Below are 22,232 nucleotides of genomic sequence, written 5' to 3' on the forward strand. Positions count from 1 at the left end.
GCATTAACCTCTTCTTCACATTGCTTCAGAACAAAGAACGGACTGTATGTGTGCATATGTGTGTGTGTGTGAGGGGGTGTTTGTGAGCTTGTGTTTATGTGTATTTGATGCTCTGGCACTCCCACATACTGTCCACCCTCCTGCATCCTTCAACAAACACTTGTCCACATCACAACACAGACACACACCTGCACATGGAAAAAAAAAACACTTGAAATGTAATAATCCTCCCACTTGCATCAGTCACACACACACACACACATGAATAAACATGTGTGACAAAGCTAATAAATGTGTGTTAAGTGTTCAAATCCTCCCACATATGCAACAAACACACAGCATGTTCAGACAGCCTTCGTCATCACAGCCATTTAGGTCTCCTACACACACACACACACACACACTCATTGCACACAGGTATACAGTCTGGTCAGGCCATGAGGCAAAGACAAGTTCTACTAACAGAGAGACAGACAATCTTTCCTCACTGAATATTTCCACTAAAATGAAACGTTACCTTTCTTATTGATCAGACCTCAGTGGAGGTCAAAGGTCATAATATGTCCTCATGTTACCCTGTTTTAGTTGAGCCAGCAAGCATCCATACAATCAAATGACAGTTTACTCCCAGCTCCATACATATTCTACACTTTACATTATAAATAAATTAATAGCATGTGACTTTTTAATGACTTTGTCTAAATATAGGCACAGACTTGACACTGAATTGTACTGAAGGACACATTCCAACATGTTCGTTGCTGATGTGTGCATAAGCAAACCAAATCTTCACAACAATACAATCAACACTTACAGTGCATGGTATGTTCTGTACCTGACCATCTTACTGGTTTTCTCTGGATGTCCAGCGGCATATAGACAGACAGAATAGTTAGTTTCTAATGAGTCAGTGAGCTGAGCAGTAAAAATGATCCCATACATGATGTTAATATTATTTTGGCTGTGCACAAGAATGTCATATAATGTATCATATAATAAATAGACAGCAGCTGAGAAAGCCTACGTTCAAAGTTTGTGGCATCAAACCATAACTTGGAAGATTTTACTCTGAAAAAAACATCCACAGGAAATGGATTCAGGCCAGAACAAGACTATTATCAGACCAATCAGAGTCTACTGGGAGTGTTTACAGTAGATGACTTGACTTGTGAAGTCTCAAAACTCCCAAACAAAATATTTCAACTGCGTATTAAGAATATAAAAGAAGCATGACACTAGAGCAGTATGTCCTATGTTTTAGTTCTGATGGATATTATAGGATATGACTACATTTCCACAACAGCAATCATGTTTTTCTATTTTGTAATCAGAAGCACAAACCAATGACAGCCCAATGAGTAGTGCATTCATCCAACTAGGTGAAAGAAAGGTTGATGTTCACGTGTGACTGAAGAAGACAACTGTATCTATTGTACAGCAGACTAGAAATGGCGTCAGTGCCAAGCTAATTCATCCATGACATGTCTATTGAGCCTTGCCAGACCACATTAAGCCAAATACAAACTGGTAAAAGGCTGCAGTCATTTAGTGATGACATAGTATTCTAGTATGGCAGATTTGTTTTCAAATGTAGATGACTATGACATAGTGAATTTACTGTAGCTCCAGGTTCTTCTGCAAAGTTTAGCTTGACAAGAGTCAGGTGGGTCATGAACTCTGACAAGCCGGAGTTCACTAGTATAAGACAGATAACTAATATCAGTCCCTGGTGACATCACACGAGACGTATTGTTGCAAATGTAGGAGCTGAGGCTAATTCTACTCATACAGATTCCAAACTGCAAAATTCTAAAAATAAAAGAGAAAGACAGAAAAAGATGGAAATGCAGACAGACAGGCAGCCATAAGACTGTTTGCACCCAATGAGGTAATGTGTGTGCATGTGTGTGTGTGTGTGTGTGTGTGTGTGTGTGTGTGTGTGTGTGTGTGTGTGTGTGTGTGTGTGCAGGGCTAGCAGTATAGACAGATGTAACCACATGTCTCTTCATTTTAACAGCCTGAACAATCAATGAAACAACCAACATAGAGACATTTAAAAAAAAAAAGCTTCAAGCCAGTACAATACACAAAAAACACCTCGAGTACAAATATGCCACAATCCACAATGACATGAACTCTAGTAAAGCACATGCCATGCAGCATAACTGATCAGTGAATTAATCAAAGTTTCACAACGGCACACACTCACACAAAGACAGCAGCACCAGCCCTTATTATATTATTATAATATCTTTTTTTATATGAGGAGTTCAGCTTTTGTCTCTTTCCAGCGGTAACAATGAAGAATCAAAGCAGGGACAGAAAAAGAGTGAACAAAACGAGTGACAAAGGCTTTGAGCTGTACGGGATTCAAACCCGCGGTAAAGTACAGAACACTGTATTCTGTTTAATGCGCAAAGACAGTAAAATGACTACTATTACAGCCTTTGAAATACAATCTGAGATCATGCCAATGAAGTACCTTTATGATGCTTTAAAGTATATAATAAAAAAATCAGTTCAAGTAGTTGTTTCCCATATACAGTTCTACTTCACATATATACACAAAAATGGTGTTAACTGTAAGTTTGACATTCAGATTGTTGCCTGAAAAGGTTGCTAAACTCCACTTCTGTAGGGGAATAAAAGTGGAAAACTGAATTAAAGTGGATTTTTTCCCCTTTACACACACACACACACACATGCATAGACACACACACACACATATATATCTCAGTACCTCTCTCAGTGCAGCTCTTGCGTCCAGGTAACAAGCAGTGCTGGCTGAGTGTGTTGTATCTCCATCTCTATCAATCCTTCAGCATCCAAGGAAGCCGACAGACAACAGAAAACACAAAGACTGAGCGACTGTCAGTCAAATCCGTTAGAAAGACACAAACAGGACAGATGAAACGGCTGTAAAAATGCAGGAAAACACTACTCTCCATCCATCTCTTTCATTCAGTCTGTTCTCTTCTTCCTCACTCTCTCTGTCCCTTTCTCTCTCTCTCTCCCTCTCTCTGAGCTCTCGCTGTCTCTCAGTTCGTACACTCTCTCTCTCTCTCTCCCTCTCACACACTGATTCTCCATCTGTCACCGCCCCTCTCCTTCACCCCTCCCACCTCATACATTATTAATAAGCCCCAGACACACACACACACACACACACACACACACACACACGGCCCGCTGCTGTCAAACACACTCACACGCACACATGTTAAAAGCTATGCACAACTGTCCCACACACAGATGCAAAGCAAATACATGTTACTTGGTTTTCTAATTGGAATTTTTATGAGCTTAAACATCCAACTGTAGGAACAAGAAGAAAAACATTTTGGAGTGGGGTTAGGGTTACAGGGTTATAGGGTTAGGGTTAGGGGACTTTAACAATACCATACTAACATTCACTATTGCAGTATAAGTAAAGTTGCACTATGAAAATGGAGAAGGAAAATAAAGAGTGGACAGTAGTACAACAGCTCTGATAAAAACATTCAAAATGATCATTTCTTTTTTTTGAAAATGATAATTTCTTTTTCACATGTAAAATCAGTGGTAGCACTCCAGGGTCTGTCATGTCTGCTCACATTACCTGGAATCATTTCATTAGGACAATCTTGTGGATTATATTAATTGTTAGTTGTGCACTAGTAAGTCAGAAAAGTATTACTAAAGAAACAAACAATGAGGAGAAAAAAAAGCATTTATGGTGTCTTATAAATAAAAAAGCACAATTGTTAAAAGCACAAGAACAAATCAAGACAAGGAAACATCAATAAGACGCCTTTGACATCTGCTACATGTAAAATAGCAAACTATGAGATTCATAAATAGTGTGTACTTTACAGCATTTATATATTGTATTGAAACCCACAGCAGGTGTTTCTGTTTTCTTGAACAAAAGTTGAATCAGTGGTGTGTTATAACAGTGAGTAATAGCAACTAGATAACTATTGTCTTTTTATTCTAATCAACAGAAAATAAAGTCATTTATTAAGTAAAGACACTGATAGCCTGTGACAGATATCACTTGGATCTCTCTGTCATTACTTTTGACATATTCCAACCTTACCTTATTAACTGAGGACTGTTCTGAAAAAAAGCCACAGATCTGGGAAATAAAAATATGTCACACTCTCCTCACATGAACATGTAATCCATAAAAGCTCAAGCACACGTCAGCCATGCATGAACACATTCACACGCTAAACACACACACAGGTCTCAGGGCTGATCATGCATGAATGTAGAGCACACATGCATACACACATATACATACATACACTGAGTTGTCCATGCATGCAGTGCAGGCGAGGAAGACCCCCCCCCCCCCCTCAGCTGGAGGCTATCTGAGGTTTCTCATGGATGAGACATGGCTGGAAGGAAGGTCAGTCAGTAAAGAAGTGTGTGTGCGTGTGTGTGGCAAACACACAACGCAAACAGATAAGATATAGTAATAAAATAGTAAACACAACCCTTTAAATATTACTACTATACTATGTAAGGTAACACACTGCATACCTTTATTTGCTTGCTGGAAATAGACAGTTCTCACGGGAAGGTGAATGTGTATGTCAAATACACAAACATGTGTATGTAAGGATGTATATTTATACTTTTATTTCCAGGCATTATGTAAAGTGAGGTTAAATACACCCTTGACATATTCCTCAGAGATTAAATTGATATCATACTTCCTGTCCAACTGATAGTTAAGGCCTCAGTATGCTTCAAATCAAGTGCTTGTCAGATCAAACAAAACCCAAAACCTCTCTTTCAACAGTAGAATCAGGGAAAATCTGAATTTTTTTTTTTACAAAATTCTTTCAAAAATAGTCCATTAGTCATGACCCTGTTACCCAGCGACTAGTCACATGTGCAGAGATGTGAAAGTGGCAATAAGACCAATCCAATCCAAAATAAATAACAAAACACACTGTTTGTAATTAACCTTTAGAACGACACATAGAAGTGTCTTCTGATCTGATGCCCTTATTAGCAAAAACTTTTACAAATCACTGTTGAAAAATACATTTTATCAAGGCTTCGTTAGGCTAAAAACTACTTGGTTAACATACGGGAATGATCATGGTTTGGGTTAAGGTTAGGGGATCTTCATTGACATAGTTATAGTAATAACCCCGTGTTTAAGTTAGAGAACCATTGTGGTCACCCACTGACCACTGAACAGTAAGTGAACAGTGATCTCTCATATGTAAGTCCAACGTTTTGTTGACTCATCCATCCATCCCGACCTCCTCCTTCTGCGGACTCTCTCTATAATAACGTATCCTCCTTTTTCCGGACAAGAGTCATAATTCTTACTGCCACGAGAGGGTTTTGTCACTTGAACGTAAACTTCTATTGTTTTGGGGCACTCACTGAAAATGATTCTTTCATTCAGGGGTGACAGTCTAGAAAGCAGGTAAGGTTTGAACTGCTTTCTCAAGCTCTCTTTTCTTTCAGGTGGGGACATTCAGAACAGCTGAAAAACACTTTTGCCTTTAGACATGGTCATACAAAAAAAAAAAATCAAATTTTCCAAAATGTCAGACTGTTCCTTTAAATGAACAGTTATTTTAACTGATATATTATTAAAGATGCAGGTGGTGATGCCATGTTGTTCTGAGCATGTTACAATGAAATGCATCATTTTAATGTGGCTTGACTGTCTGAGCTGTAGTTTCTAAAAGGTCATGACAGATGAAGAGGCACAAGGAAACTGACAAAGAGCACCGCAGAGCCATCCAATTTAAAAGTCCTGCACAGCTACACACATGCTTTCCCATATTCTGCATTACGCTGCGTTAATATTAATTACTGTAATTACCAGTTTCCAACTTGTGAATACAGTTACAGAACTTTGCAATATCTGGCTCGGTGCTAAAAAAAATTCCTGACAAAAACCCCCAACAAATACAGATGCCTCATGTTAGCCAAAATCCATCTTTCAGTAATTAAACCCACATTCATTTCACAACCTCACACAACTCTGCAAACATACCATCAACTTGAGTTGTCCAATGATATCAGCACTTACATGTCATTAACTTGGAAATCTACGCAGCATTAGATCTCTGCGGGATAGGGTGGAGATAGGGTGGAGCTAAACAGGGAGTTATGTGATGTTGCCAAAAGGATGTTAAAGGTATACGTCATCCCACATAAACAGGCGCAACAGAACTGTGATATTTATCATTTTTTACTTAGTAAATTCAGAATGTGGGGATTAAATTAATAGGAGAGACAATGAAGGAAGAGCAAGAGATCTAGCGAGGAAGCGAGAGAAGGTCAGTGGGAGGGGGTGGATGAAGCAGGATTTTGGGCCTTCAGGGCATGTTAAACCCCCCCCCCCCCCCATCCCCCACACCCCTGTAGAGTTCAAACTGACCTGAGGCCTGAGAGACTTTCAGGTTTATGTATCTATGTGTTTTGCACTGGTGTGTGTATCCGGGTTTGACCTCCTGACCCTGGCCAGCATTTTCAACTCCCTTCTGTCCCCAGCCACACCCCCAAACAATCAATAACCCCCTTACCCGCCGCCGCTAGCTGTGACATGCAAATGACCCTCGCATATCATTAAAACATATGCCCTGACAACAATAGGATAACCTCGACCCCCCCCTCTGCTTTTCCTTAAGACGTGCGCCAAGACATTCACACATACACACACACAGAGTCCACAAACCAAAGCAAAGACAACATCAACTCGTGCCCAGATGGACTCCAGTCAGTTGACCTCTGCTCAGATCTGCAACAGACAAGCAAACAGACAAACACACTTTGAGACAAGTGCACTTAAGCCCCCCCCCCCCCCCACACCTCAACACACACACACACACACACACACACACACACACACACACACACAAGGACAACATAAATCATCCTGTTCCAAGCTCTGAACTTGGTCAGTTTTATGCTTGTGTCAAATAACTTTATAATCAGTTTAATGTAACACACTGCGATGAATTAAACAATAAAGACTGAGGTCAGCATATGACCTCAAATCAAACAATAACCAAACAATTCTCAAGTCTATCTAAACTGTGTTTACTGTCTTAGGGCTCCATCTCTGAAAGCATTGCACTGTATGTAATATGTTATCATAAACACAACAGTAACGATTGATGTCAATTATATATTGATGCTATAGCTTTTATATATGAAAATCAATTGATGATGACACTACTGGCCAACAGGAATTAGAGATCACAACTATGATAATTAGTCTGACAAACACTCAATATTCCATCCACATGTTTTTGGGTAGTAGCTTTACTGTATAATAAGACCATTTTTTAATGATATTTAATTAGAGGATAACAGTGCTGTAGATCAGTATCACAATAGTAACTCTAACCATCTCTTAGATAGTGTACAAGTGTAAATGGAAAGGTTATCACTTCCTTTAATGGCGCCTACAGACTGTGAGATTTCAGCAATCTTATAAGTTTATTGCAAGCCACACTGTGTGACATGGATCTAATAAACTTGGGTACAACATCAAGTTTGATGTATGCAGGCTGTACAGTGATCATACCTACTGAATCGTAGGCTACGACGCATGTCTGCACCGCTATAGTGGTAAACAATGAAGCAAGAATCAAGCTTTCCATGCTACGTCCTTCTTGGCGCGGTCATGATAACAGCTGGAGGACACATGCAAACAAGGCCTCTGCTGCCACAATTCAACAAGATTTTCCTATTTGTTGGAATCCCAAACATTTGGTTTTTTCTTGTTTTACCTCCATCATTGGATTTAGCGCCAGTGTCACATTTATGTCATTTCATGCTGCATTCCTATTGGTTGTTTAGTAGACGTAGGTTGTAGCAGCAGTCACATTGTGTGATGGTTATCCTAAATTTCTGACACTGTCAGAATTTTGGTCCCAGGCTATCTTTGGTCACATGACCGTGACAATGGCCATCTTTGAACCTCTCTAACAGTGTGACGTAGGACCAACGTTGGGGACAGCCCAAAATCACACCATGTATACCTGGCTTTACAACATAAAAGATCAGTGGTGAGGACTCTCCATCTCCACCCCTTTATGACACCTGTTATCACATGACCAAAGGTCCATACTAATGTCACATGATGACATTTGAGCCATCTCCATGACGACTGAGCAAACTTCAACCACTGATGATGACTGTAGGGTGCAGTTGAAAGCTATGCTCACGTTGAACTTGAATTATGATTATTAATTCACAAATTACTATTTCTGAAAGTCTTAAGTTTTGACCTGATAAGATCCTGGAACAGTAAAATAAAGACAGCAAAGATCAAGCATTGCATGGCTATAAACCATGAATATTTAAAGCTGGAGTGCGGGACTTTTAAATTAAAGACTTTTTGTCTTTAATTTCAAAAACACTGTCAACACGTGCTAACTCCATAGGCTCCACCGTAGCCTGCTCCGTCAATACTGTTTTGGCTGTAAAACTTTGGATAAATTGTTTTGAGCGTCACACAACCCCCGTGAAATGACTTGTTTCACTATGAGAATTTGATCCATTTGGTCCGATAACATTTGGAAAGTCTAGAAGAGCCACACAATTAAATTATTTTTATCTCCATTCAAGTTAGCAGAGAGCTAACTGGAAGTTAGCCAGCTCAGCCAGCAGAAGTCTCCAGTGCGCATCCTCTGCCCATAGAGCATGCCCAGTATGCATTCATCTGGCCAGCACAGGAATGTCAACCCAACACCAGATTGAAAACTCTGTATGCTGTGAAATACAGAAATTTATCTGGCGGTGATAGACTTAATCAGCATTGTGTAAACTCATTTGGCAAGGGCTTGAATGTTATGGAAGTTCATTTAAATGTAAAAAAAAAACTCCACACTGCAGGTTTAATTATCGGGTCAATGCACTGAAAGGACTTGGACTCTGCTATGTTAAAGTTCACTATTAACACAGATATTGAAAGGAAAGTGTTACTTGGGTACAACATCAAGTTCCAGTTGTTTTATCAACTGTTTGCCTGCATTTACATTCTTGGATATTACATTAAAAAAGATTACTTTGTTACTTTGGTATCCTATTGGATCCTGTATTGGAAAATAATGAAACGATATTGAGTGGTGAGTGAGGAGCTAAAGGAAGTGGAACTAGGAGAGGATAGAAGAAATGAGGACAACTTCATAGCTAGACAATAACTGGACTCATTATAGTGTAGGCCAGGGGGGGCATGCGTTAATTAACTCTGTCGTTGACCCCTAAACACACACACACACACACACACACACATACACACTCACACAGTGCAGCCATGTCCTGTGGTTATTGAACTGGGTGTGGGGGGCAGATCCTACCCTGGGCACTGAGAGAGTTTGGTTTTCTAGTCAAATAACAAAATAGAGCCTCCACACACACACACACACACACACACACACACACACACACACACACACACACACACACATAAACAAGTCATGAAGTTATGTAGATGTAAAAACACTTATTAGTCACTAGACTATGAAAATTTAGTGTGGGACAGATACACTGGTTGTATGAGTGAGTGTGAGTGAGTGTGTGTGTCCTCTACCTGCATACATCCAACTGGAACAACAGCATCATTTGGAATGTGAAATGTCAGACACCTACACACACACACACACACTCTTTGTTAGGTGTGTATGGGTATGCGAATGTGTTTTTTTTTCTCTTCCCTCAAATACAAAAAATTCCAGTACTTCCCATTCTCACGTCAGGATTTGTGTTTGTGTGTGTGTGTGTGTGTGTGTTATTCCAGTGCTGATCCATGCTAAGCAGATACAGTATGTGGGCTGCTATCAATAAGGCTTTGTCCAGTGGATGGAGGATCGTGGATTGTGCCAAACGTGGAGGAGGAACAGACTGTAACTATTGTACAAACAGTGTCCCCGTCGTTTCCCTCTCAAATAACACACAGCTACATCGCACTGATGAGAAACACACAGATTTTTAGAGAGGAAAAAAATGTGGTTGCAACAGACTGGAATGATTCTCCAGCAAGGGAAATGCTCTTATAGTGGATAAACTGCAGACATCTAATTTATGGATACTCCAACCCAAAGTACATGTTCAACAATAGATGCCAAAAAAAATAATATCTCCCCTGAAACACTGTAAAAAACAAGAAACTAGCTCAGCTGTTTTTGTGTTGTTTTCATCCACTTTATTTGGTCTATGGCATATTAACTACATCTCTTAGCTACATGTCAGATATTGTTATTTTCAGAATAAGTTAGGCCGCTCAGAAATACCATCAATATGTTGTTGGGACATTCTGAGCCTTAGTTTTGTCAGAAAATGTACTGATACTCTAAAGCAATAAAAAAATGAATTTGATTTTGTCACTTTTCCTTTTTCCTGCTCATAAATACGAGTGAAGCGCTACAGCTGCCATGGCAATGACGAGATGTTAAGCTTCTTGTATAATTAGAAACTTAGAAGCTTCTTTTCACTTTTATATTTGTTCTTTACACAAGATACATCAGTGGTGTAGTAATGTGAAAGTTTAGTGAAGGACATGATGAGATAATGTGACGGGGTTCAGATAGGGTTCAAAGCAAAAATGCTCTCAAAAAGCTGTTTATTCAATCTACCTATTTTTTCCATTTACACAATACCTATAAAACATGATCTAATCTGAAGTTGTAACATTTGACATAAAAATACATTAAAAAAAGCACAAATACTTAAACTAGAATGACAATACGCCACACACACACACACACGCACGCACGCATGCCTGGTCACACATGAGGAGGCCTCTTCATCAGTATCAGGTAGCTCACTAATTGAGCTGTTTAAAAATTTAGTGAAGACACAGAGATAAAGGCAGAGAGAGGGAGCGAGGGGGGGGGGGGGGGGGGGGGGGGAGAGAAGAATGGGAGTGTGAGATTAAAAATGCCTGTCGGGGAGGTCACTTTAAAAACACACATGTTGACTACAGAGAGAAATTGAGCAACAGGGTGAACAAGAGATAAAAAAAACATAGAATGCAGAGAATTCTTTGACCCCATGCAGTGCGGTTCCCTGGAAGCGCAGCACAGCAAGGACACTCTCAACCTTCCCACAATCCTCTGTTGTTTATTTCACTCTAATGAAGAGAGCCACTTCATTAGAACAAACAGGGATGCCAGCCAAAAATGTGTTTTTATGTTTGTGCGTGCCTGAGAGTGTGCGTGCATGTGTGCGTGCATGTGTGTGTGTGTGTGTGTGTGTGTGTGTGTGTGTGCTCAACATGTCAGTTGCTCTATACTCCCTATAATGACATGAACTGGGACTTGAAAATTCTTTCATATTCAGATAACACACAGACACACACACACACACACAGCTGAGGTATTCTTGCTAAACTATGTTCAGTATCAGCCAACTGGTAGCCCTGACCTCCAGGCAACTATGGGTTTTGGTCAAGAGGGTAAGCCCGGGATGGAGCACCCTGTGTGGGACTGGCAGAGTAGACAGCTGGCCTCTCCGCTGGAGGTTGAAGAGATGGAGCCATCCATCCACCTCCAGGACTCAGCGGGGTAAAATCACACTGAGCTCAGGGAGAGCCAGCCAAGGGACATGTGAGTCACACACACACACACACACACTGATGTGCTGCACGCCAACCCATTCCATTAATGCAAGAACTTCCATTAATGCAAGGTTATTTCCACATTTGGGAGGAGAATCCCTTATGGCTAACTTTAAGGGATCAATCAACTGAATTTGACCCTCAGCAGAACAAAGTCCTGAATGTTGCTGATTCTCTTAAATATAACTTTTAATTACAAAATTCAAGGTGTTCTGAAGTAGGCTGTCCTGTAGGCTAACAAAAGGAAAACTGAGACATCAAATGCAGTGCTTTACAGGTTATTAATAAGGATTTGGTTTAAAAGATGATTAAGAGATGTTTTTAAGGGCTGTTTGTCAGTTTGTATCCTTCACATGTGAACTCTACTGGATTAGAGTGAAGTGTCACCCTGGTAAAGCCACCGCAGGAACTTCCAAAAGGCCAGAAACTATTTCAGGAAATCAGACACCTTGCCTGCAGCCGTATATTGTAGTTCATGGTGCCAAAAAAGTCCCTGTTAGTGGACGGTACTTTACAATGTCACAGGGTTTGCAGTGCTTGTGGATGCTGCAACTTGTGTCCAGCTTCATTCCCACTGTAAACAACACTAAGTGCCACTGGAATCATTATGCTAATGGAGGCTTCTTCCTTCCATCAGCTTTCTCATTTAAGCCATTAGACCTTTACTATAAAAAACATGTCTCAGATATGGGTTTGTGCTGCTGAAGCCTTTTACTTATTTAAAAGCTGTTAATTATCTCCCTCTCACATTCTCAAGTGCTCAGAATTTGACATATTTTTACTGTGAAAAAACAAGTTGATTTGCACATACGTATCTGTTTCTGCTCACTTGACTTGCAGATTGATTAAAGCTTGAATCGAGTTTTGTCATCGTGTCAGACACAAAATTAGAAAAAGATAGATGGTGACAGAAAGAGAGAAAGAGAGATAAAGATAGTGAGAGAAGATGAAAGAGTGAGAGACGGGGAATGATGAGGGAGCAGCTGTTGCAGAAAGAGAGGCTCGATGTCTGGAGGTAAACAAGAGACACACCGGTAATTGAGCTACTGTTGCCATGGCTACATTGATGCTGAATATCCGCCCATGGCCAACCCTAAACACATACACACACACACACACACACACACACACACACACACACACAACAACAACAACAACAATCACATTTAATCTGGCGCTCTGACGTAAAGTGGACACAAGTCAAAACAAGACTCTGACAGATAAGTCTGCAAACAGCCCTCACGTGGCATTTCCCTTCATTTTATACATGAAAGAAATTAGATTAGTCTGACTGAAACCCTTAACAGGTGCATGACAGAACAGTAAGTGACAAAAAGTACAAAGAAAGACATAAAAACAGATGGTGCAAACATGATACAAAGAGTGAAATGTTATTAAGACTGACAGAGATTCAAATATCATTTCATCCCTTCTTTAAACAGCTTATGTATGGAATATTTAAAACTATTAAGATTTTTTTTTTAAAAGCAAGAGTTGAGGAAGAAGACACGCTACTGCCTCCATTAACTGAGGCAATCAGACTAATTAGCCCACACCGAGGTTATTCGTTGGCTCCCAGGCGGTATAGCGCTTACTCTAAGTCAGTGTGACGCCGGTTCATCTGCCAATTTATGTGCAATTTATGAACCACCTTCACAGCCATATTTATAGGTATTTCTCTGCACAGTCAAGAATGGAAAAGCAAAGTGCTTCTTACCAAAGTGGTATGGAGAGTTTTCTTGGTTGGAGCAGACTGTGAGGATGCAGTTTTCTGTTGGTTATTCGTGAGTTGACCGGTACTTAAGCAACAACGGCTGTAGGTTATAATGAGTGCACCTGGGATATGGTACATGTGCAATTTCTGTCTAAGTTAACACCTTCTCTGCTGTCTGGCTTTATGTTTAGTTGCCACTTTGTGCGATAGAATAGTGAATTAACAATGCAGTGCACTGTAGAGCCAATGAGCAGCTGGTCTTGCTGGTGCAAATATACTGTATTTTAGGCTAGATAGGCCTTTACTGTTCTGTAAAGCCTTCATAGTGTGATACTCTGTTGGTTTAGCATGTTGGATAGGCAGTGGTTTACTGTTACTGCCTTTGTGATGCACAACGTTGCAAAGTAAAATGGTCACTGGTTTTTCAGTTTATCTATGTTTGTTCTTTTTTTCTTCTGACTTTTCATGAGTCAGTTATTCTGGGAAAAGGTGGATGGCCCTCTCACTTTTGTACTGGCCCACCCAAAATAAAATGTCTGCCTACGGCACCAAACCACTTTATTTGGAAGTCAAACTGAAAGTGAGTGCACCCATTATTGCAAAGGAAAACTGTGTGCACACAAGTACAGTAATTGAAATCTGACATGGAGAGTTGGTCTGTAAAGTGTGATGGATGTTTACAACAGACAGTTTGGGTAATTACTTTACAGTTCACCCTCATTTCCTCTTGCTAATAAGTTCTACTAATCTGGAGGGTTGTTTAAACCTTGTCTGACTGCTCAGGTCTTTTCCATGTTGGACTTTGTCTTATTGATCAATACTTTAGTGAGTACAATGTTACAACTCTACCAACACAGTGCTGGGCACAGCAGTGCATTTTACACACAAAAGCAAATCCTTCCAGCAGAAAAGAACACAACAACTCATATGTCAATCAGACACACTGAGACAAAAACACTAACAGCAGGCAGCACATGATGATCTTTTCATGGCCATCTGTGAAGTGAAATCACTTTTTTATTGTATATATGTTGTTTTTTAATGGTTGATAGTGTAAGAAATGTGTATATTTGTCATTATAAAATACAGTAAGCTTTGTAGCTCTCCTATAGAACTTCAGCAGTCATAGAAATGCAGCATTTTGTCTTGTTTTTAGGTGGGGGGGTTGGTTGAATATATGATGATTTGGCAGATTGCTGTCCGTATGAATACATGTCAGCCTTTGAACATAAACTGAAGAGTTCTGAAGTGAGTAAATGTGTAAAATGTGCTGCAGATCCAGAGTTGTGTTGCTTTTTTGTGTTTGAGTGAGAGAAGTATTGAGGACATTTGAAGGCTGTAGTCACTGAATGCTTTCTGTGTGAAAACAACGCTAATATGTCACAGTTTGGTCCATGATTGATGCTGTTGCTGAAGATGACAGTATTGAACCATGCATGTAACTAACGATAAAAAAATACAACCAATAATGCCAAAAACTACAAACATAAAACAATAATGATAATATGACCGTGTACTACTCACTATGTGTCCCCGCCATGCAGGTATAGATTACACATTTCTAAATATTTTCTAGATTTAAAACAACAAAAATGCACAAATGTACCTATGTACAGCGCCTACAGGCTGCTGTGTGTATCTTCAAACAACAAATAAAGTAGGCGACAAGTGTCAGAGTGTTGGCATGGGAGTCCAGACAATGCAGAGAGTCATGAAAAGGTTCGAGAAGTAAAATGACGAGGGGGCAGGGGGACGACTGAGCACACAGACTAGACACAGTGTCAGCAGGACATGGCAGCAGTGGTGTGTGTGTGTGTGTGTGTGTGTGTGTGTGTGTGTCCAGCAGGCCTAAAACACTTCTTCCCTGATTGTCAAGTCAAATAAAGGTTGTCGCGCGCCAAGCCTATTGTCTGTACCCTGAACCCCCCCCAACCCCCCCACCACAAAAAGACCTGCCTAACCACCATGCTTCATCCCTTAAGACACACATACACACTTACACACTCCAGTCCCACATGTCTTTGTCTCCAGCAACAGGAGGTGTGGTCGTTTTTCTACAGTTAATGAGTTGGCGGGGCCACGAGGGCCAAGCGGAGGCACGGGTAATTCATTCATTTAGCCCTTTAAGCCTCCTTAACCCACTCCCCCTAAACACACAAACACACACACGCACGCACACACACACACACACACACACACACACACACACACACACACACACATAAGTAGGTAATACACATCAGAGATAGAATAATATTACTGCTGGTGAGGTGAAAGCACACATTTTACTCAAATGTAAAATACATTTCACACACATTTCTCCACTCTGTCTTTATGCTAACACACAACAACATAAACACACACACACACAAACACACACACACAGACACACACACACACACACACACACACACACACAGCCATATAGTACAGGCGTCTGGAGACAATAGCTTCTGGTAGCAGCTGGTCAGCAGTAGCCAAAGGAGTCTCTCTGTCACACACACACACACACACACACACACACACACACACACGCAAACATGCAACACGTACAAGCCCCTGCATGTCTAATGACATGCCAAGACGACATAAGAACAAGAGAAGGCGACTTGACTGGCCATCTGTGGCATGGAGGCCATGTGGAACATCTGCGCCAATCAATAGCACACTCACTCTCACACACATTTACACACGGAGGCATGCATGAGTAAACACACGCATTATCCCGTCTGCATTGATGCTGACAAGTCTACTGTATATGTATCCAAAACTGTTTTTGTAACAAAACTGTGTTAAGTGAATTTGGTATTTTTAGTACCTTTAATAGGAGGAAATGTCTACAGAAATATCCTGTTCATTCATTTCCATTTTTGTTTATCAAGGTTAAATAAAGATGGAGAAGGAGAGTGTGTTTTTCTGTGTACAGTATTAAATCTATTCCTTGTCCTTTTGTTCTTGTGCTTTCAGTTTTTAAACCCATAATCATTTTACCACCCAACAGACTCCAGAGCTTGACAGACTTCCCATACCTATTTACAGTTGCTAAGCTATGATTTGACAGTCAGTGTTTGGGAGGGCATTCTAACTGAGCAAGGTGATAGCGCTGCAACTAGTGAAGCCAGAAACTTTGTGGTAATGGGCAAAGTTACAGCAAAAACAAAGGAACTTTTCAGCTCACTAGTATAATTTGTTAGTATTATCAAGGTGCTGGTCTGACCGTTTGGAACAATTTGGTGTTCAGTATCTTTCCCTTCAACACTCCGACATGTGGATCGGAGAAGCTGGGAATTGAAACACCAACCCTCTGATTAGTGGATAGAGATTTCTGTCTATAAAGACATGATGATCACACTTCTTCTAGCAGATAGTTGCATCAGGATTCAATGTGTTAAAGCCTCTGTGAATACAAAAGATGTTAAATATGGGTAATTTCCATTTCCTCATAATGTCTTAACATGGAAATGAACACACAATTTAAGCCTTCACATTCAATCAGCAGTCACGCATTTCAAACTTGGTGGGGGGAGAAGTGTACTGCTGCTTATAAAGCCATCAGGATTTGGTGAAGAGGAATTGGAGTGCATACACACACACACACACACACACACACACACACACACACACATACACACACACCTCCCCCACTTCTGGGAAACACCTGCAGCCATGCTTGTTATTCTGAGGAGCAGAAAACATGTGCCAGAACACAGTTCACACATCCCTTAACCAATTAGACTAGGAACTGCTCACACATACACACGCCTCCTCAGACACGGCTTATCTGCTTTAACAAAACAACAGGCGTCTAAACCTTGAGTTTCCATCCTCATTCTATTCATTAGCACATTTGGGACACAAAAAGAGACATTTAAGACAAGATGCAACTGGTTTTATGAAGGAATTGGGACTTATTTTATACATTTTGAAATGTATGTTTCTCTATCTTAAACTCACAAGAAAAACAACAATATAGGTCTACAATTCAGGCCGGAAAAAAACAACCTATATTTATGTTTATGCTATCTAGAGGCCATAGCACTTATGACCCAGGAAGTGATACAGTACAGATGACATCAAGGTAAGGTGCCTTGATCAGATGATTTTGCCTTGTTAGGAGGAGACGGGTTGGGTGGATGGCTAGATATGTAGATATTATATTAGAAAATTAGATGGCAAAATGTGGACTTTGCTGCAGGAGGCTGCTGTTCTCTTCTCGTTTCCAACTGCGAGTTGGGACGGTTTTTTAAAAACGTAATGATGTGGTGTTTTCCTGTTACCATGACGAGGAAGGCTGCACAACTTTACAAGTTTACAAGTGTAAACCATGCTTAAAATGATCATTTTAAACCAAACCATGACCTTTCCCTAAACCTAACCAATTGGTTTTTGTGCCTAAACCTAAACAGACCTTCACCACAGTGTTGTCATATCATGTTGTTTACCAGATGGTGTAAATGTAATTAAATTGAATTTTAGACCTATAGTGTCGTTTAATTATGAGGATGTGTTGCATAGTAGCTAGCAGAATGATATCAAAGGAGGTGTGTGTTTGGATATCAGTAGGCAAAAGTTAAATGTCCAAAGAAACGCTGTGATCTAACAATGTGGGAGAGGGAGGTGTGGGTGGAGCCCAACAGCTTTGAAATTTGACCTATAGTTGATCTATAATTCAGTCCTGCAGTGCTGTGATTATTCAGATTTTTTAAAAGACGTGTTCACATCTGTCTTTAAACAACAGTCAGGAGCCCAAATGAACACTGAAACATGTTTATCTTGCTGTAATCATTCCTCCTGTTCATACTGACCATTAGAAGATCCCTTCATAATGCACTTACAATGGAAGTGATGGAGGAGTCCACAATCCTTCTTCTGTGCAAAAATGGATTTAAAAGTTTATCTGAAGCTAATATGAAGCTTCAGCATCCAAATGAGTCAAATCAAGTAGATATCTTTCAACGTTACAGTCTTTTTAGTGCCAAAGTTCCTCTTTTTGTTACTATACTTCCACCGCAGCTCAACAAGGAAACACTGTCTGAGGAAACACAAAGAGGGAATTTGATGCTAAAAAGACTGTAAACGTGGCAGATATTCACTTGATATGACTAACTCAGACTGCTGAAGCTGAATATAAGCTTCACATCAACTTATAAATGCATTTTTGCACTAAATGACTGTGTGAACACACTGTGGATTTTGGTCCCCATCATTCGTGTGTGTGTGTGTGTGTGTGTGTGTGTGTGTGTGTGTGTGTGTGTGTGGTTGGCTGACCTATGTGTCAGTGCAGTGTGTAGGAGACCCCTGGGCTTGGGTTATATTTGGTCATCGCACATGTTAACTCAACCAGCAAGGACACAGACACATATACACACACAAACACACACACACACACACACACACACCAAGGGTCAGAGACAGGATTATTGTCATCATCTAAGTACTCTTCTGTACTGAGCTTGAATATACCTGATTAAGTTAATCCTCCACTAGTCCAAACTGCAGATTAGTCAAATCAAAAGTGTTAAATGCTTTATTGAAATGAAAGGCTATAAACTATGACTTAACTGTTGAACCTATTCTCAATTCACAGTCAGTCAAGATCTGTGCATGAAAAAAGTGGCTCTTACAACAATTTTGTCTTTAAAATCAAAAGTACCTATACCTAATACATTGGATGCAAGATGCAGTATTATCAAAAGGAATATGATATCAATCCTGCAACACCATCCCAGAATGAGCCTTAAAGGACCTTTCTCGCCTTAACTGAGACATCCTTCTTGTCTCGCACTGGACAACCACACCACTGCCTGGGCTGTCATTGGTCTTTGATGCTTCTGATCTTTGGAAAAACAGGAAAAACACAGTAATTGTGTAAATGTCCCCAAAATCAAATTTCTGAATCAATTTGAGGCAAAAATTAACCCATTGAGTTACAGAATTATGCTTCATTTTATTATTTGCAAGTTAATTTGCACTTAGTTTAATTATTCATGTGGTTTGGGAGTCACTATTATCTACCCACTCCTCATAGTTCCCTGACTGGTCCAACAAGCATCTAACATGCTCAACTGCTTCAGAGTCCATGTTTTCAGACTAAAGTAAATGTATTTACAAAGCCACTAAACAAATGTGATAGAAAAACTTTGAGATCAATACAGCTTTATATACAAAAAGTGAGTAATTATGCAAGTGTCCCGATATGAGAAAATAATTGATAAAAATAATTGCACAATACAACAACACAACTGTAAACATTTTTAAGTTACTTTGTATTGATTTACTAATAACGCAGTGTGAAGTATCAGCATGTTCCCATAGTTACTTGCAGTTTAATATACATTGCCTTACTAAATATAGAACGGTGGATCGTCTATCAATTGACTTGCTCCAATCGTGTGACTTTAATGGACACCTGCCTTCCAATCTGAAACATGTATAAGGTACCACACAATATAAACTCTGATATGATTATAATGGGACCATTGTATTGATTTTTCTTAAGGCTCCATATATTGTAGAGTTCAACTCAGAGTTAAGGTATAAGAAGCAGTTTGGTTTTGCCACAAATGTTCGACCTGCACACTTGACTGAGCTGTGGTAACTAAAAGACAGCACAATCTGACTGAGTGCTGGAAAATGACATGACATTAGGTGAAGGCTCAGTCTATTAAGGCTGACCTCCATCACTCACACATTGTTAACCTGTCAACACTGGGCCAGGATTGTGTGTATGTGTGTGTATGTGTGTGTGTGTGTGTGTGCTGAAGGTCACTAGCTGAAGAGATTGTACAGTTTAATGTCCTTGACTCCTCTCTAATCCCTACCTTGGCATTCAGTTGTGACCTGACATGCTCCATTGACTTCAGATTACTGTACACACAGGCCCACAGCACTGCAAGCACACACACATGCACGCATACAGTAAAGTCTGAAACAAATCATCCTGTCTGTACATTAGCAGTGTAGTTGAGCGTGTGCATTATGCATGTATGCTCTGTACGCTTACGTTCCCAGTGCGCATATATAGAAGAAAGATACTGGCATGCCAATGTACTGGCAGGCAAAGAACATAATCAGTCAGTTCAGTCAAATTGACCTTTCATGCGGATTACTTTAGTGCTCTGATTGACCACTAAAATCTACCTATGTGGGCTGAAGTCAAATGTACTCCACAATTGTACAAATGATTCTACAAAATATTCAAATGTTAATGGCAGAATGAAGCCATTTTCTCGATAAAGAGTCATATCTTGCCTTACCTTGAAGTAAAATTTTGACTACAAACCCAGAGCTACACATGGGTGACAAAAGAGAACCCAACATATGCATGGTTCTGTGTAATAAATCCTAATCATCATGGAACTGGGCACATGTGCACAAGCCATATTTCCACTCTCATATTTAGCCATAAATGGATGTAGACGCGCCATTCATCACCTGTTTGCATATGAATACATATGAATCTGCCTGCTCCACCAAGCATTAGACCTGTCAATGAAAAGAATGGAAGGGAAGAAGCTGTATTTCACCAATTGTGTTGCATTAGCAAGGTTCTCCAACATTGCCTAAATAGCTGCCACCGCTCTGGCTATCTATATCACCCCTATTATTAATCCAACACATGTGCAAATTCCTAATAACTGGTATTTATATTGGAATCTGTTACTGAAACCTACTGGTCAAACTGGTGACTAAGTGTACTAGCTGGACCACTTTTATAGTTCAAACACTTTTTCTTTTGGATGACACTGCAATATTAATCTTTAATTCAAAGCCACTGACCTTCAATGTTATGGCCATGAACTTTAGCAGGTTTAACAATGATACAGCTCTCCACCACACCCTTATAAGCATCTACAATCACACATCAATGTATGTGTTCGTGTTTTCGTGTGTGTGTGTTTCACCCCAGCTCGTCTTGTATCCATTCCTGTCTGTCTGTGTATTCTAACATCCCAATCATCATTCAACCAAACATGATTCTGGGTACCCATTTTCCACAGGAGGACAACCTTTGAGGTGATTGGCTGTCCACCCTGACTAAGGCTGGGGCCCTGTCCAATCAAATTAGTAGATGGCCTGAGCTGGCCTAATTAAGTGCATTGAGATAACAAGGTCCAGGGGATAATTGGTGGGCGAGGACCACAGGAACAGACGGGTGACCTCTGCAAAACTCATCTGCTTTCATCCCTCATCTCTTCCTACATTCATCTTCCACTGTCTCTCTTTTCTTCCCTCTCTCCATCACTTTATTCTACCATTCATTTGTCACATTACATCATTCACTCTCTGTTACTACACAGGAAGGAAAGAATTAGGGAAGCTAGCTTTTAACATACAGCAGACTGACTTGGATAATCCAAGGTGATCAAAAGTTTCTACAACTTAAATACTTTTAAAAACAATTAAGATGTCTATTTCATGTTCACATTCTGTCCATAACTACCATCCTTATATCCATGAATACTCCACTGTTGTTTGTACAGCCAGTAAAATGTCACTTCAGCTTTATGGACTCACCAGCCAGACTCCATGTATGTCAGTTCTTTGGAAGAAGACTGAGATGGGACTGCAGCAGGGAGAGACACGGTTTACCATTAAGTATTTCCCAGCAAAGGCAGTTCAGGCAGAACAAGTGGTTTTCTAAATGCTTGCTGGGAAACTGTTCAAGATGGGAACTCGCTGCTCAGCTCTGACTCAGCCTGACGCTCAGCCTGGGGAGAGAGGATGATGACTGAATTTTAAATTTGAGGTAAACAGTTCCTGTAAGACCAGTTTTCCCCTGAAAAAATCAGCCTGAAGCAGCATCACAGCACAGAACTACATTCTTGAAAGGGCCTCTGGAAGCCTCTGGAAAGTCTCAAACCGGCATTCATCAATATTTTTGATCATCACTGAATGAAACTGTTGTGTGTAATATAAAAGGGTAGTTCTCAA

General features: G+C 40.2%; 1 protein-coding gene across 11 annotated transcripts in view; it reads right to left on the reverse strand.

Annotated features, from left to right (window-relative positions):
* The window catches only part of nfasca (neurofascin homolog (chicken) a), a 144,733-nt gene that overhangs the window by 98,126 nt on the left and 24,375 nt on the right, over positions 1 to 22,232 (reverse strand). For 10 of the 11 annotated variants that reach the window (XR_006403086.1, XM_044349158.1, XM_044349150.1 and 7 more), the window contains exon 1: positions 2,741 to 3,043. The exons of the other annotated variant lie outside the window; for it this stretch is intronic. The gene's annotated coding sequence lies outside the window, so the exon portion shown is untranslated. Of the gene's footprint in view, positions 1 to 2,740; positions 3,044 to 22,232 lie in introns of those variants that run through there. 11 annotated transcript variants of the gene reach the window in all.

The sequence above is a fragment of the Thunnus albacares genome, chromosome 4 (genome assembly GCF_914725855.1).
Source record: "Thunnus albacares chromosome 4, fThuAlb1.1, whole genome shotgun sequence".
Taxonomy (NCBI): domain Eukaryota; kingdom Metazoa; phylum Chordata; class Actinopteri; order Scombriformes; family Scombridae; genus Thunnus; species Thunnus albacares.